Below are 13,339 nucleotides of genomic sequence, written 5' to 3'. Positions count from 1 at the left end.
TATTGGAACTGGGGCTTGGGGACCAGAACAGGACAGTGATACTTTGGCTGTTGCTGTGAGTAATAAAGTCCTTTGTGTCCAACCCTAGAATCTCCAGTCTTCTGCCAGCACCCACAGAACTTGGCCAGACTAACTTGTTAGCTTGCAAGTAGGGTGAAGTCTCAGACCCTTCACAGTTCTTGACAGTTTGGGAGATGAGCATAGGATGCTGACAGAGACATGGTCTCTGGAAGAGGAAGGGTAATGGCCCCACAGGCCAGACTGAGGGTGGAGACTACTTGTGATCCTGTAGTAAATGCTGTTTCCCAAGTATGGGGTGGGTTATGGGAATAAGGGTCCCCCACTATCCTACCTGTTAATTAATGAGTAGAGTCTGAGTAGTGAGAAGTAGGATTGAAACAAGCTGCCTAAAAGGTGCCTTTGTCGCTGGGCAGGTGGAAGAAGGAATCATAGGGTAATGGGACAACTCTAAAGACAATGTAGCTGTGGTTGCTCAGCAAAAGAATCTAAAAAATGGAAATAAATGGCCTCAGCAGTGAGGGACATTTTGCTTAGTAAAGACCTGAAAGCATTAGAAGTTCATTCAGGTGAGCCATGGACGAGTGCCCCTAAAATTGAACGCAAAGCCTTGCATATTGGCTTAGAGCTGCTTGCTCTCTCCGTGACCCTCTTCTCCCTTCTCTGCTACCCTGACTTCAGTTTCATTAAGGAGAAAGATGATGAAGGCTGGTTGGCCAGGTTATTCACGAGAACCATCTGTTTTATTCTGTCCTCAATGAGAGAAGGCTAGGTTAGTAGTCGGTGAGAAAAATAGGATAACTTGGACCAGGGTGGTGGCGCTGGAGGTAGGAATCACAGGATATGGTGACTAATTAGATATAGATGGTGATGGGAAGGAGAGAGGCCAGACTTCTGTCTTGAGCCACTTGGTAAATGGTGACATTCACTAATACAGCGACTGGGGGGGGGGGGGAAGGGATCAGAGATAGGGTGATCATGCAAGAATTAAGTGGGTTGCAGTTGGTAAATGACTTTGTAAGCCATATTAAGGAGTATGGACACTCTCCCTAGAGCAGTGGGGAGTCACTGAAGAGTTTTAAGTGAATGAGTGTTATCAGCTAGGCATTTTAGAAAAGTGGTGAGGTTGAACATGGATTGGAGGGGATAAAAACTCTGGTAGGAGGGCTATTCAGGAGGCTGTTAGGGTAATTCAGGCAATGCATGGATAGAAGTGGATAAATTGAGAGATACCAATTCGAGAAGAGAGAAAATTAAAGATAGAGGAGAGATGGACGTCATGGTTGCTGACCAGATTTTTGGCTGACTCAGTTGAATGGTTAGTGGTTCCATTCATTAAAAACTAAAGTGATGAGTGAGTTTGGCATGGGAGGAAATGATTTTAGTTTTTGGTATGTTGAGTTTGATGTTAGTGAAATACTTGAGTGGAGATATTAGTAGATGAATATGGAGATATGATAATCAGGAAATGGATCTGGGCTGAAGCTATATATAGGTATAGATATGTAAATAGATAGAGATGTCAATATGTATCATATATATATTTGCCTGTCTTGGATAGATGATGATTGAAAAGGATCATCCCTTGGAAAGGATGAAAGTTCCTAGGAAGAGCATAGAAAGCAGAGGTTCATAATCTGGTGCCTAAGCCTATTAAAGCTCTTGAAAGTATATGCAAAATTATATGTAAATTTTCTGAGGAACTTTCCCATTACTTTAATCAGATTTTCAAAGTCTTTACTGACTTGAAAGGATTAAGACCCATTGTCATAATGTGTTTACTTTTTTTCCCAATGGACATGAATTAATTAGTAATTAAAAAACCTATGGTACTATAAGCTAGATTGGAACATGACAAAAAAGGGGAAAACTGGCAAAATCTATAAAAAAGGGTTTACTTTCCTAATCTACAAAAATGTTTTAGAAATCAATAAGGAATAGAATTCCATAACCCCTTATCGAAAATCCCTGGGAATATAAATATTTTGTTTTTGGAGTATTTAGGAAGGTAAATGGTATATATTATTTAATATTCCCAGGGCAGTATTTGGCTTAGCAAATACATTTTTAAAAAGATTTTATTTATTTATTTGAGAGAGAGAGATCACAAGCAGGGGGAGGGGCAGAGGAAGAGGGAGAACAGCAGGGAGCCAGACGAAGGGCTCAATCCCAGGACCCTGGGATCATGACCTGAGCTGAAAGTAGATGCTTCACTGACTGAGCCACCCAGGAGCGCCACCCCCCCTTCTTAAATTAAAGATTTTATTTTCAAGTAATCTCCACACCCAGTGTGGGGCTTGAACTCACAACCCTAAGATCAAGAGTCACATGCCCCACCAACTGAACCAGCCGAGTCACATGCCGGGCGCCTGGGTGGCTCAGTTGGTTGGGCGACTGCCTTCGGCTCGGGTCATGATCCCGGAGTCCTGGAATCGAGTCCCGCATCGGGCTCCCGGCTCGGCGGGGAGCCTGCTTCTCCCTCTGACCCTATCCCCTCTCATGCTGTTTCTCTCTCTCTTTCTCAAATAAATAAATAAAATCTTAAAAAAAAAAAAAAAAGAGTCACATGCCCCACCAACTGAAACAGCCAGGTGCCCCCATAAGCCTTTTCTTCTGACTCTCACCCAACTCCAACTCCCTTCCCCAGCCTTCTTTCCACCTCAGGGCTCAGGGTGTTTACCTAGGCTCTTTCCTCCACCTGGAGGGTGCCTCCCCATCCTCCTTCTAGAATTTCTCTTGTCTACCCAGTACAGGCATCTCTTCCTCAGGGAAGCTCTATGACACTCCAGACCAAGGGAAGGGCCCTGGGACTCAGGGTCACTTAGCACACTTCAGTGATTTCTGTTATAAGTCATCTCTTTCCTATAGTCTATAAAAAGTGTGAGAGTAGGTCTTGTGTCTGTCTTGTTCTTTTCTATTTCAATATCTGTAAGTATAACTGGGATGAAGAAACTTATGTTTTAAAGATACGAACATTTCTTTTTCCCCTAGTTCCTATTCCATGAAGTGGAACCACATTCCCCTTCCTCTTTAAAATTTTAGTAACAGATTCTATAATGGATACTTAAAGACTATGCTTTTGAAAAAGCAAGACCCATTAAAAATAGAAGTACCTTTATTTTTTTCCCCTAAGTATACCAACAATAGAAATCTGCTGGACAAAATTTCAGTAAAATTGGATGGCACTTATCACATTTTGTTAAAATCATCATATGCTATTATCATCAGTACTTATTGTTGAGAATCTCTGTGCAAGTGCTTTACATGCAGAATCCTTAAACTCATACTGTGTGGTTGGCATCATCTCTATCTTACAGATAAGGAAAGTGAGGTTCGTAGAGACTTTCTTTTTTTTTTTAATTTTTTTTTTTTAAGATTTTATTTATTTGAGAGAGAGAGAATGAGAGACAGAGAGCATGAGAGGGAGGAGGGTCAGAGGGAGAAGCAGACTCCCCACTGAGCAGGGAGCCCGATGCGGGACTTGATCCCGGGACTCCAGGATCATGACCTGAGCCGAAGGCAGTCGCTTAACCGACTGAGCCACCCAGGTGCCCCTCATAGAGACTTTCAAAGGTCACACACTAATAAGTGATGGGTGTGTGTGTGTGTGTGTGTGTGTGTGTGTGTCTGCAGATTTATGCCCAGGGCTGTTAGGCTAGAAACTCTGTGTGCCTCCCCCTGTCAAGGGGTTCCGCACCAGGATGATCATCCTTGATGGTTCTGATTCAGATCTGGCACGGAGCCTGAAAATCCCTACTAGTCAGTTATACGGTTCTGTAGTTAATAGCTCTATAATACCAGACAGTCTTCTTTTCTTTTCTTTTTTAAGATTTTATTTATTTATGTGACAGAGAGAGACATAGCGAGAGAAGGAACACAAGCAGGGGGAGTGGGAGAGGGAGAAGCAGGCTTCCCGTGGAGCAGGGAGCCCGATGTGGGACTCGATCCCCGGACCCCGGGACCATGACCTGAGCTGAAGGCAGATGCTTAATGACTGAGCCATCCAGGCGCCCCGACAGTCTTCTTTTATTAATTAGGAGAAAAGTACAAGCAGGCCTGACTTAATATCTGACCATTTCACTTAACGGTGCCAAGTTGTTTGTGATCTGTTATTGATTCCTGCCAGCAAATAAGCACTGAACTTGGGAGCCCTCCTCCCTAGATCTGCTTGCTAAAGCTCCTGGGTGTGTCCTTCTGTGGTTAGGTCTCATTTTATCTCCAGGATTTCTTCCTTCTCTGCTGCCCACCTTTTGATCCTGGGGCATCTTGCCTGTGGACTGTGACCTCTTGGGATCCTTAGGCTGTGGGCTCAAGTTGAAGAGCAAGGAAGGAGAGATCAGAATTAAGCCGAGAATATTGGGAAAATAAAAGTGAGAGAGAAGGAAGAGGAAAGGGTTGGAAGAAAGAGAAGGAGGTGTAGAGAGAGAAGAATCTGACAAATAGTATTTTGTGATTATAGAGTAATAAATCTCATTTTTCTTGTATGGCTGATAACCCATCTCTGAAGACAGTTTTATTAGGGAAGTTCCAAACATATATTTTAAATAGTTTAGATTGTCACATAAAAGGAAAGGGGACTGTGATTATGCTCTGGAGGAGAAAGGTTGGGCTAGTGCCAGGATGGAAAGATTTTTTAAAAATTCTGTGGAATCAAGGTCATCTTTCGCTTTGAGGTTTTTGCATTTGGCCACCACTCACGCTAACACTTGACAGCATGAACAGCCCTGAAATGAAGTGTCCAAGTCTAAAATGTTCAGTCCTGGGGCGCCTGGGTGGCTCAGTCGGTTAAGTGTCTGCATTAGGCTCAGGTCATGATCCCGGGTTCCTGGGATTGAGCCCCACGTCGGGCTCCCTCCTCAGCGGGGAGTCTGCTTCTACTTCTGCCTGTGCCCCCTGCTTGTGCTCTCTCTCTCAAATAAATAAATAAAAGTCTTTAACAAAAAAATAAAATGTTCAGTCCCAGTGAAGGTTGGTGTATGCACTATCAAGGGAAGGCTGTTTCAGATTTTATGTAGCTCAGGGTGAATTGCTGGTGTAGGGCCACGGCCGCCCTGGGATGCAGGCGCCCCATCCCTTTCAGAGGCGCCAGAAGGACCAACAAACTGATTGTTAGTGCCTGTGTATGCTGAAAGAGAGCTTGTCCTGAATGGAATATATTTTGTAATTTCTTGGAATAGTCATTGAGTGATTCTAACTCTTCCAATATCTTCTTACACCTAACTGTCAAAAATGTCTTAAAATTGAAGTGTTGCTAAGTAATTAGAGAAATGGGAGTTTTCTTTCATTGTTACTGGTCGGAGTGAGAATTAGTATAAGCATGTGGAAGTAATTGTATTAAATATTTTAATGTTTGCATCATTTGATCCAGTAGTTACACTTCTTTTCTTTATTTTTATTTTTGATTATTAATTTTTTTTTTTTTTTTTTTTGAGAGAGAGAAGGCAGGGTAGAGGGAGAGGGAAAGAGAGAATCTTAAACAGGCTCCATGCTGAGTGCAGAGCTGACTCGGGGCTTGATCTCATGACCCTGAGATCATGACCTGAGCCAAAATCAAGAATTGGACGCCTAAGCGACTGAGCCACCCAGGCACCCCCAAGAGTTACACTTCTATAAATCTATCCTTCAGAAAGACTTGCTCAAGTTTATAATGATACATTATAAGGAATATGCATTCAGTATTTTTAAAACATTTAAAACAGGAATATGCATTCAGTATTTTTAAAACATTTTTTTGATAAAATGCATTCAAAAAAGTTCACAAAATTCATATATATGATTTAATAAATTATTACGGTGCAAATACATAATCAACACTCCTCTCAAGGAAGATAACAATATCAGTTTCCCAAAATTTCCCACACGTCCTTCCCAGTTACAGCCTTACTTTTCTCCTGTAGAGCTAACCTTCCTGACTCTCATGTCTGCTAGAATTGGGCTGTCCAATGTGGTAGCCTCTGGCCACATAGGGCAAATAAGCACTTGAAATGTGGCTAGCTGGAATTCAGATGTGCTGTAAGTGTAAAATTCACACTGGATTATGAAGACTTGGTATAAGAAAAAGAATGTAAAGCACTTCATTAATGACTTTTAATATTGATTACATATTGAAATGACAATATTTTGAATATATCGGGTTAAATAAAATATATATTAATTTTACCAGCTTCCCCCCCTTCATTTCATATGACTACTAGAAAATTTAAAATTACATGTATGGCTTATTTTTGTGGCTCATGTTATATTTATATTGGACAGCACAGCTCTATAAGTAACCACGATCTTGACTTTTTGATAATAATTTTCTTCCTTTTCTTTAGATTTTTACCATCTGTGCACACATCCACAAAATAATATAGTTTCACCTATTTTAAAAATTTATACAAATGGAAAATGCTTTATGTATTCTTTTGTATCTTGCTTCTTTTATGTTTGTATAATTAATCCTGTTCTTACATGTAATTCATTCATTTTCATTGCTGTGTGTAGTATTCCATTTTGTGAGTAAACACAATTTGTTTATTCATTCTACTATGCTAATTTATACTCCTACTAGCAATGTATAAGAATTTACAGCATTGTTGGGTGCCTGGGTGGCTCAGTTGGTTAAGCGACTGCCTTCGGCTCAGGTCATGATCCTGGAGTCCCTGGATCGAGTCCCGCATCGGCTCCCTGCTCGGCAGGGAGTCTGCCTCTCCCTCTGACCCTCCCCCCTCTCATGCTCTCTCTCTCTCATTCTTTCTCTCAAATAAATAAATAAAATCTTTAAAAAAAAAGAATTTACAGCATTGTTTTTAGTAGTGAAATATTGGAAACATCACAAATGTTCATTAGTAGGGGTTGGTAGGTAAATTATGGTACATCTATGCGACGAAATGCCATACAATTATTGGAAAGAATGAGCTAACTTTCTCTGAAAGGATTTGAAAAGAGTCCATAATATATTGTGAAATAGAAAAAAAAAACACATAAAAAGTTGCAAAATAGATTTATAGAACCATCCCATTAAACCCCCCCTGCATCTGGACATTAGAGCAAAAGTCTAGACGTGCAAAAGAAGTTTCTGCAGCACAACAGTTGTGCTTGAGAGCCTTGGATTGTAGAGAGAGAAGGGTGGAGAGTGAAGTGGTTCAGAGGCTTTGACCTGGAGTTATGTTAGATCGAAGACGGGGGCTCTGGGAGAAGACCACCTTTCAGGCTGTACATTGCCAACTAGGGACATGGCCACCGCAAAGGATACTTAGTGATGAGCTGCTGAGGGAGGCCTTGAATTTGTGTCTCCCTGGGTTGCTCTAGTTCTCTTGGGGTTTAGATGGGACCCAGAAACTGCTGAGAGACAGACTGGGGAGTCAGAGGGGACCTCCTAAGGCAGGGGGAGTTATCTCTGTATGTTAGGAGGGGGCTATGGAATGGCCCCTCCAAGCTAGGACCTCGTGGTGGTCACAGTGAGAAACTGGATGGGCCTCCTGAGACAGCAGAAGCTGAGAGGAGGTCGAATCAACAAGGAGTTGGCCAATAATCCTTGAGAACATTGAGTGAGCCAAAAGAACAGACCATGGATGGAGTCTTCAGGGGGTCCAGCAGACGAGTTACACTGGGCCATCCAGCAGACACAGAGAGTCACCCCGGAGCTCAGGGCACATGAGGCTTGTAAACCCAAGGATTAGCTCAAGGCCGAGACTCCCTTTGCTCCAATACTCCCCGAGGATGTATAAGTGTATTTCAGAGGGAGGAGGCCTTCTGAGATTCTGAGCATCTTTATCCAGACAGAAGACTGAAACGACTGCTTAAAATACTGGATCTGACTGAGTTTAAGCTGCAGTAGATGTTCAGTAAAATATTTGTTTAATCTATTAGTGTGTAGGCGGTTAAGGCCTAAGAAGAGAACTGTAACAGTCAAATGCATTTTCTCTGCAAATATACACTGTAGCAAATTAAACTTTGCAACCTCATTATATATGTATGTTAGTATATATGTGGAAGAAAACAACAGGAGGAAGAAGTGCCGAGTGGTGGGCAGTGGTCAGTCTCCAAGGGTGAGGTTCTCGGTGATTTTCCCTTTCTATACTGCATAGTTCTGTAATGTTTGCTTTTCTCCCCCCTCCAGTTTTACTGAGATATAATTGACATATACCATTGTATTAGTTTCAGGTGTACAAAATAGTGATTGGATAGCTCTTCTTGCTTTACAGATCAGCTGCCTACCTTTTTGGGTTGCTGGGGATTTGCCTTTTGCTCTCCATTCCTGCTGTCTATCTCTCATACTAATTTTTAAAAGAGTCTTTCCTGAAACATCAGTCTTTTAGTTAGGAGCCTGGAAAGTAAAGCTCACTGTGTTATTTACCATTAAAGTTTAGCTGGTAGGGAAGTCTGGGTGGCTCAGTCAATTAAGCATCTGCCTTCGGCTCAGGTCTTGATCCCAGGGTCCTGGGATCGAGTCCTGCCTCAGGCTCCCTGCTCAGTGGGGAGCCTGCTTCTCCCTCTGCCTGCAGCTTCCCCGCTTGTGTGCTCTCTCTGATAAATAAGTAGGTAAATAGATAAATAAAATCTCAAAAAAAAAAGTTTAGCTGGCAGAAGAAACATTTCCAGGACAATTTCCCTTATATTTATGTGTTTTCACTAAACCCTCAGCATAAATAATGTAAAAATATAATTAAATCTAGGAAGCTTTTATACTTTCCCCAAATCTTCTAGAACTTATTACAATTAGTAGTGCCATCAGAGTTGTGTTTTATTTTAAATTTGACATGGTGTGGAGGATCACAGTATTTTTTAATACAAGATCCTGGTTAAAAAAACCATATACTTACAACTGAAAGATTATTAGAGCAAACATAAATTGTCACCAAGTAATTAGAAATATATGTAGGCTAGTGAGACTTGGAGACGTAATAACATGATAAAGCTAGCATTTTGGGAAAAAACAGTGTCCAACAAGAGTGGGAGAAAGCAGTGGGAGATGGCAAAGTCATAAATTTTGGACCTTTGAAAGTTTTCATGGACATCTGCTTCTGAAGCTTTCTGCTTCTGCCTTTATCGAAATCTATAGAAAATTTCAGTTTTGATTTAAGAAAAACTTGACTTGCTGTCAAGGTTTGTTCAACTCGCTAGGAATCCAGAGACCATTTTGGATTTACATTTTCTTGTGTCCCTTTCTAGGCTTGCAGAATTTATCAGATTCATTCTCATTGCCCATTAATTTTTAAGAACAATCTCTAATTTATGACATTTGTGAATAAGACTCATTTGAGGGGCGCCTGGGTGGCTCAGTCGGTTGGGTGTCTGCCTTCGGCTTGGGTCATGGTCCCGGGGTCCTGGGATCGAGCCCCACCCACATCAGGCTCCCCGCTCTGCGGGAGGCCTGCTTTTCCCTCTCCCACTCCCCCTGCTTATGTTCCCTCTCTCGCTCTCTCTGTCAAATAAATAAATTAAAAAAAAAAGACTCATTTGAGAAATATCTGTCATTTCTCATGGATAACTTTATGCCTTGTAAAGCTTAGAAAATTGATTCTTTTTTTTTTCTCAATTCACCTATGTTAAAGACCATTATCAGAGATAACATTATTTTTTACCTTTTTGTCTTCTTCAGAGTTTTTTGAAGTTGCCGAACCAAGGACGTGGGTAGGTTCCTTGATTATTTGTTGTGATCAGTATGAAAATGCTGACTTACAGATTATTTCTAGTTGGTACAATGCTAGGTATAAAAACTTCAGTAAACATAAAAATAGATACATTTATTATGACAGTAAAAATGCAAGTAACTATAAGAAAAACAGAAAGATGAGTACCCAAAATTATTTTTATGAGTTAAACCATGGCTACTTTTACTTTCATACCAACTATGACAAGATCTTTTTCCAACTTCTTAATTGGAATATTTTGAGTCAAGAAAGTTGAAAGAATGGTACAAGTAACACTATATGCCCCTTACCTTAGGTTTATGAATTGGTAATACTTCCTGACAATTCTGAAAAAGTTACAACACATCTTTTATTTGGGCAGCTGAGAATTGCATTTTGTTTCTGTTTATTTATTTATTTTATTTTTTTGCTTCTTGGTGGTTAGTTACAGAGACAAAAAGACACTATAACAGAATTATCCGCTCCCTTTGGTCAGTGTCAACCTCGTAGTATCTGCCACTTACGAGCCATTCAATCAGGGTATGGGTTCTCTTGGATCAGAGCAAGAGAAGAAGAGGAGAAATAAGAGTATCTTTCCTCCATAAAATGTCTTTTCACCCTTTTTGCTGAGTACTTGCTGGTCTGAAGAATTAGCCATGTGCATCAAGGCAGGGTGAATTCAATTTTCTTTCTTTTTTTTTTTCTTATCAAGTGAAGCAAGTTCAGTCTTTCTAGGTTTTTCTGATATACTGTATTATCCATCAGAAAGTTTGCTATGATTCTGGATTCTGTTCTATTTCCCACCAACCTGTCTTCGGAGTTAATAGTTTATAGCACTCTCGTTCAGATAAGAAGGATTGGCGCTGGAGGATTTATGATATCTAACCTAATTTCCATCACCATACCTTGACCTTGGCCTTATAAGTCGTAGCCCATACAAAGCAATCGATTGCTATCTGATAGAAGCAAATGACCCTCTTTAACTCTAGGGCAATAGCTAATAAGGTCTTGATAATTGTGATTTATCCACTGTCGGCTGGGATGCGTCTGCCCCTCTGAAGTTGCTCTCAACTGATGAATGGAACTACGATGACAGCAAGCCAGTTCCAGAGGCTTCCTCCTTTTGTCCTTAGCCTCGCCAGGGCTCCCAGAATGGGATTGTTGAGGTCATTTTTCTTTCATTGTGGCCTTCTATCATGAAACATGGTAAAAATTCCTCTTCTCTTGAGCATGCCATTTTTTCCTTGTCAGATCTACAGTCTTTCCTTGCCTGAACCAATTTGTTATCTACAAAAGCCGTGGCCTTGCACTTCCCTTTGATTCAAGGAGCTCTGGATTGGCCAAGAAGAGTTTTCTTCTATTAATTTAGGAAAGGGTCAGCTCTTGCCTTAGCCAAGACGTTTGGTTTCCCTTTTAATGAATTTGAGAGAAAAAAGAAATGACTGTTATTGGTGACCCTCTGGAATACTTCAGACTCTTTCCTCCTTCAAGCATAACTGGCCGAAACTCTGGGCAAGGAGAAACCAACATTTACTTTTCTATAGGTTCCAGGACCGAAGGATATCTTAGTCATCAGTAGAAATGAGGATGCAATAGTCTGGATGCCCTCATTTAAAGAAGTTATCACTTAGGAGTTTGAGGAGCCCTTAGGGCTAAGCTCGTTGTGCTTGTGGCTTGTCCAAAGCGGAAACCTCCTGACATGCCCTCCAAAGTACTGAATCATGGATAATACCGGATTTAATATTAACACGTGAAAGTAGCTGGGGCAGGAAGGGATCTTTTATCCCAATACCCAGCCCTGCCACGATGATACCTTTTTATATATTTTTTCCACTGACTTTTGCTTGGTAGTACTTGATTTCAACTCATGTGCATCTGAAGTTCAATTCGCAGCTGAACTCCTATTTGTTTTTTTTTTTTTTTAAGATTGTTTTAGAGATTTTTTTTTTTTTTAAAGATTTTATTTATTTGAGAGAGAGAGAACACATGAGAGGGGGGAGGGTCAGAGGACGAAGCAGACTCCCTGCCGAGCAGGGAGCCCGACGCGGGACTCGATCCCGGGACTCCAGGATCATGACCTGAGCCGAAGGCAGTCGCTTAACCAACTGAGCCACCCAGGTGCCCCTCCTATTTGTTTTTGTGTTTTGCACAGATTTATTGCCTAAATAAAACTGTGTGATAAACATTTCGTGGGCCCAGGAAAATGAAGACTCCTTATATGTAAATGAGGCAGCATGTTTTGGCTGTCATATTAAATGTGAGGCCTCTTATCATCAAAGATAATGTTGATTGCAGCAGCATGATTATGATTGGTCCTTAGGCAACATCTCACACGTGACCCAAGATACCTGCCTATTAGTACAAATGGGATCACATCCATCACAGTGACCCAAATGACATTGGTTCTTCTCCCACCCACTCCAGCAGGGCTTCACCCTGTAAAACATTTTTGGAAGTCTCCAGGAGGTTTCTCCTAAGTGCACACAAATGAACCCTCTCCAGCCTGGTGTTGTTGCCGCCTCGCCACCTCCACGGGGTACCTGCCTTTTGGGTCCTGCTGTCTCCTGCTGGGTCCCAGTGCGGTGGCTGAGTCCTGAATCCTGATACTGTCCCTGATGCCCTAGGCTTTTCCCAGACCAGAGCTGTGTGGCATCCATGAGGATGCCCTCTGAACTTGGAGCTTGATGTTGCTCTCAGCTAGAGGGGTTGCAGAGCACGACTAGCCCCAACATACCATCAGAGCTTTTTCCTTTTTAAGCTACTTGTATCCCTTAGGACCCTGGTGTGCATCCGGGGGGGTGGGCTTGGGAGTGTCGTAATTGTTGTTATAGTTAACAGTTATTGAGCATTTAATATATACTTCGCTGTGCGATAAGCCCTTTGATAATTATTCCTTTTAATTCTAGATTCTATTATTATTTCCATTTTACAGAGGAGGAAATCAAGGCTTCAGAAGTTAATTTCCTTGCCCAAGGTTACCTAGTTAGTACTGCCAGTCTGACCCCAGTCCACTTTTTTTTTTTAGATTTTATTTATTTATTTTGACAGAAAGAGAGAGAGAGCACAAGCAGGGGGAGCTGCAGGCAGAGGGAGAAGCAGGCTCCCCACTGAGCAAGGAGCCCGACGTGGGACTCCATCCCAGGACCCTGGGATCATGACCTGAGCCGAAAGCAGACACTTAACCGACTGAGCCACCCAAGCATTCCTCCAGCCCACTATCTTAATCACTAAATCCAAACTGCTGACCCTACTGTCTTCAGCATCATCCCAGCCTCTAATAACCAAAACTTCTTTATTGTATTAGTTCATGGTGCCAGTTCCATGGAGGAAGATCCTCAGGCTCCTACCAAGTAAATTTCAGTTTGGTTCTTCCACCAGCTCATCAGACATATACGGATTTATGCAAAGTTTAGCAAAAACACAGCATGATTTTTTCCCCTCAGAAGGTACTTCAGTCTTTTAGGCAAATTGGCTACATTTCTGGCAATTCCCAAATAGATTCAAACTGGACCACCTACCACTGTCCCCTCTTATGTACAATGGTTTATGATTGATGTTGTTACTTTTAGAGATAGGCATTGTTTGTAACTCAGCTTTCTAGACTCAGGGTAAACCTGGTTTTTCAGCTGTCAATAGCGTAGTTTTACTTAGGTGTCCCACTTTAACCTCATGTAATATATAGAAAAGGGACCTCATCCCAACAT

The sequence above is a fragment of the Mirounga angustirostris genome, unplaced genomic scaffold (genome assembly GCF_029215605.1).
Source record: "Mirounga angustirostris isolate CCGP_5_RB_7025 unplaced genomic scaffold, mMirAng1.0.hap1 SCAF_9, whole genome shotgun sequence".
In the NCBI taxonomy this organism is placed as follows: Eukaryota; Metazoa; Chordata; class Mammalia; order Carnivora; family Phocidae; genus Mirounga; species Mirounga angustirostris.
This window is presented reverse-complemented; position numbering follows the sequence as displayed.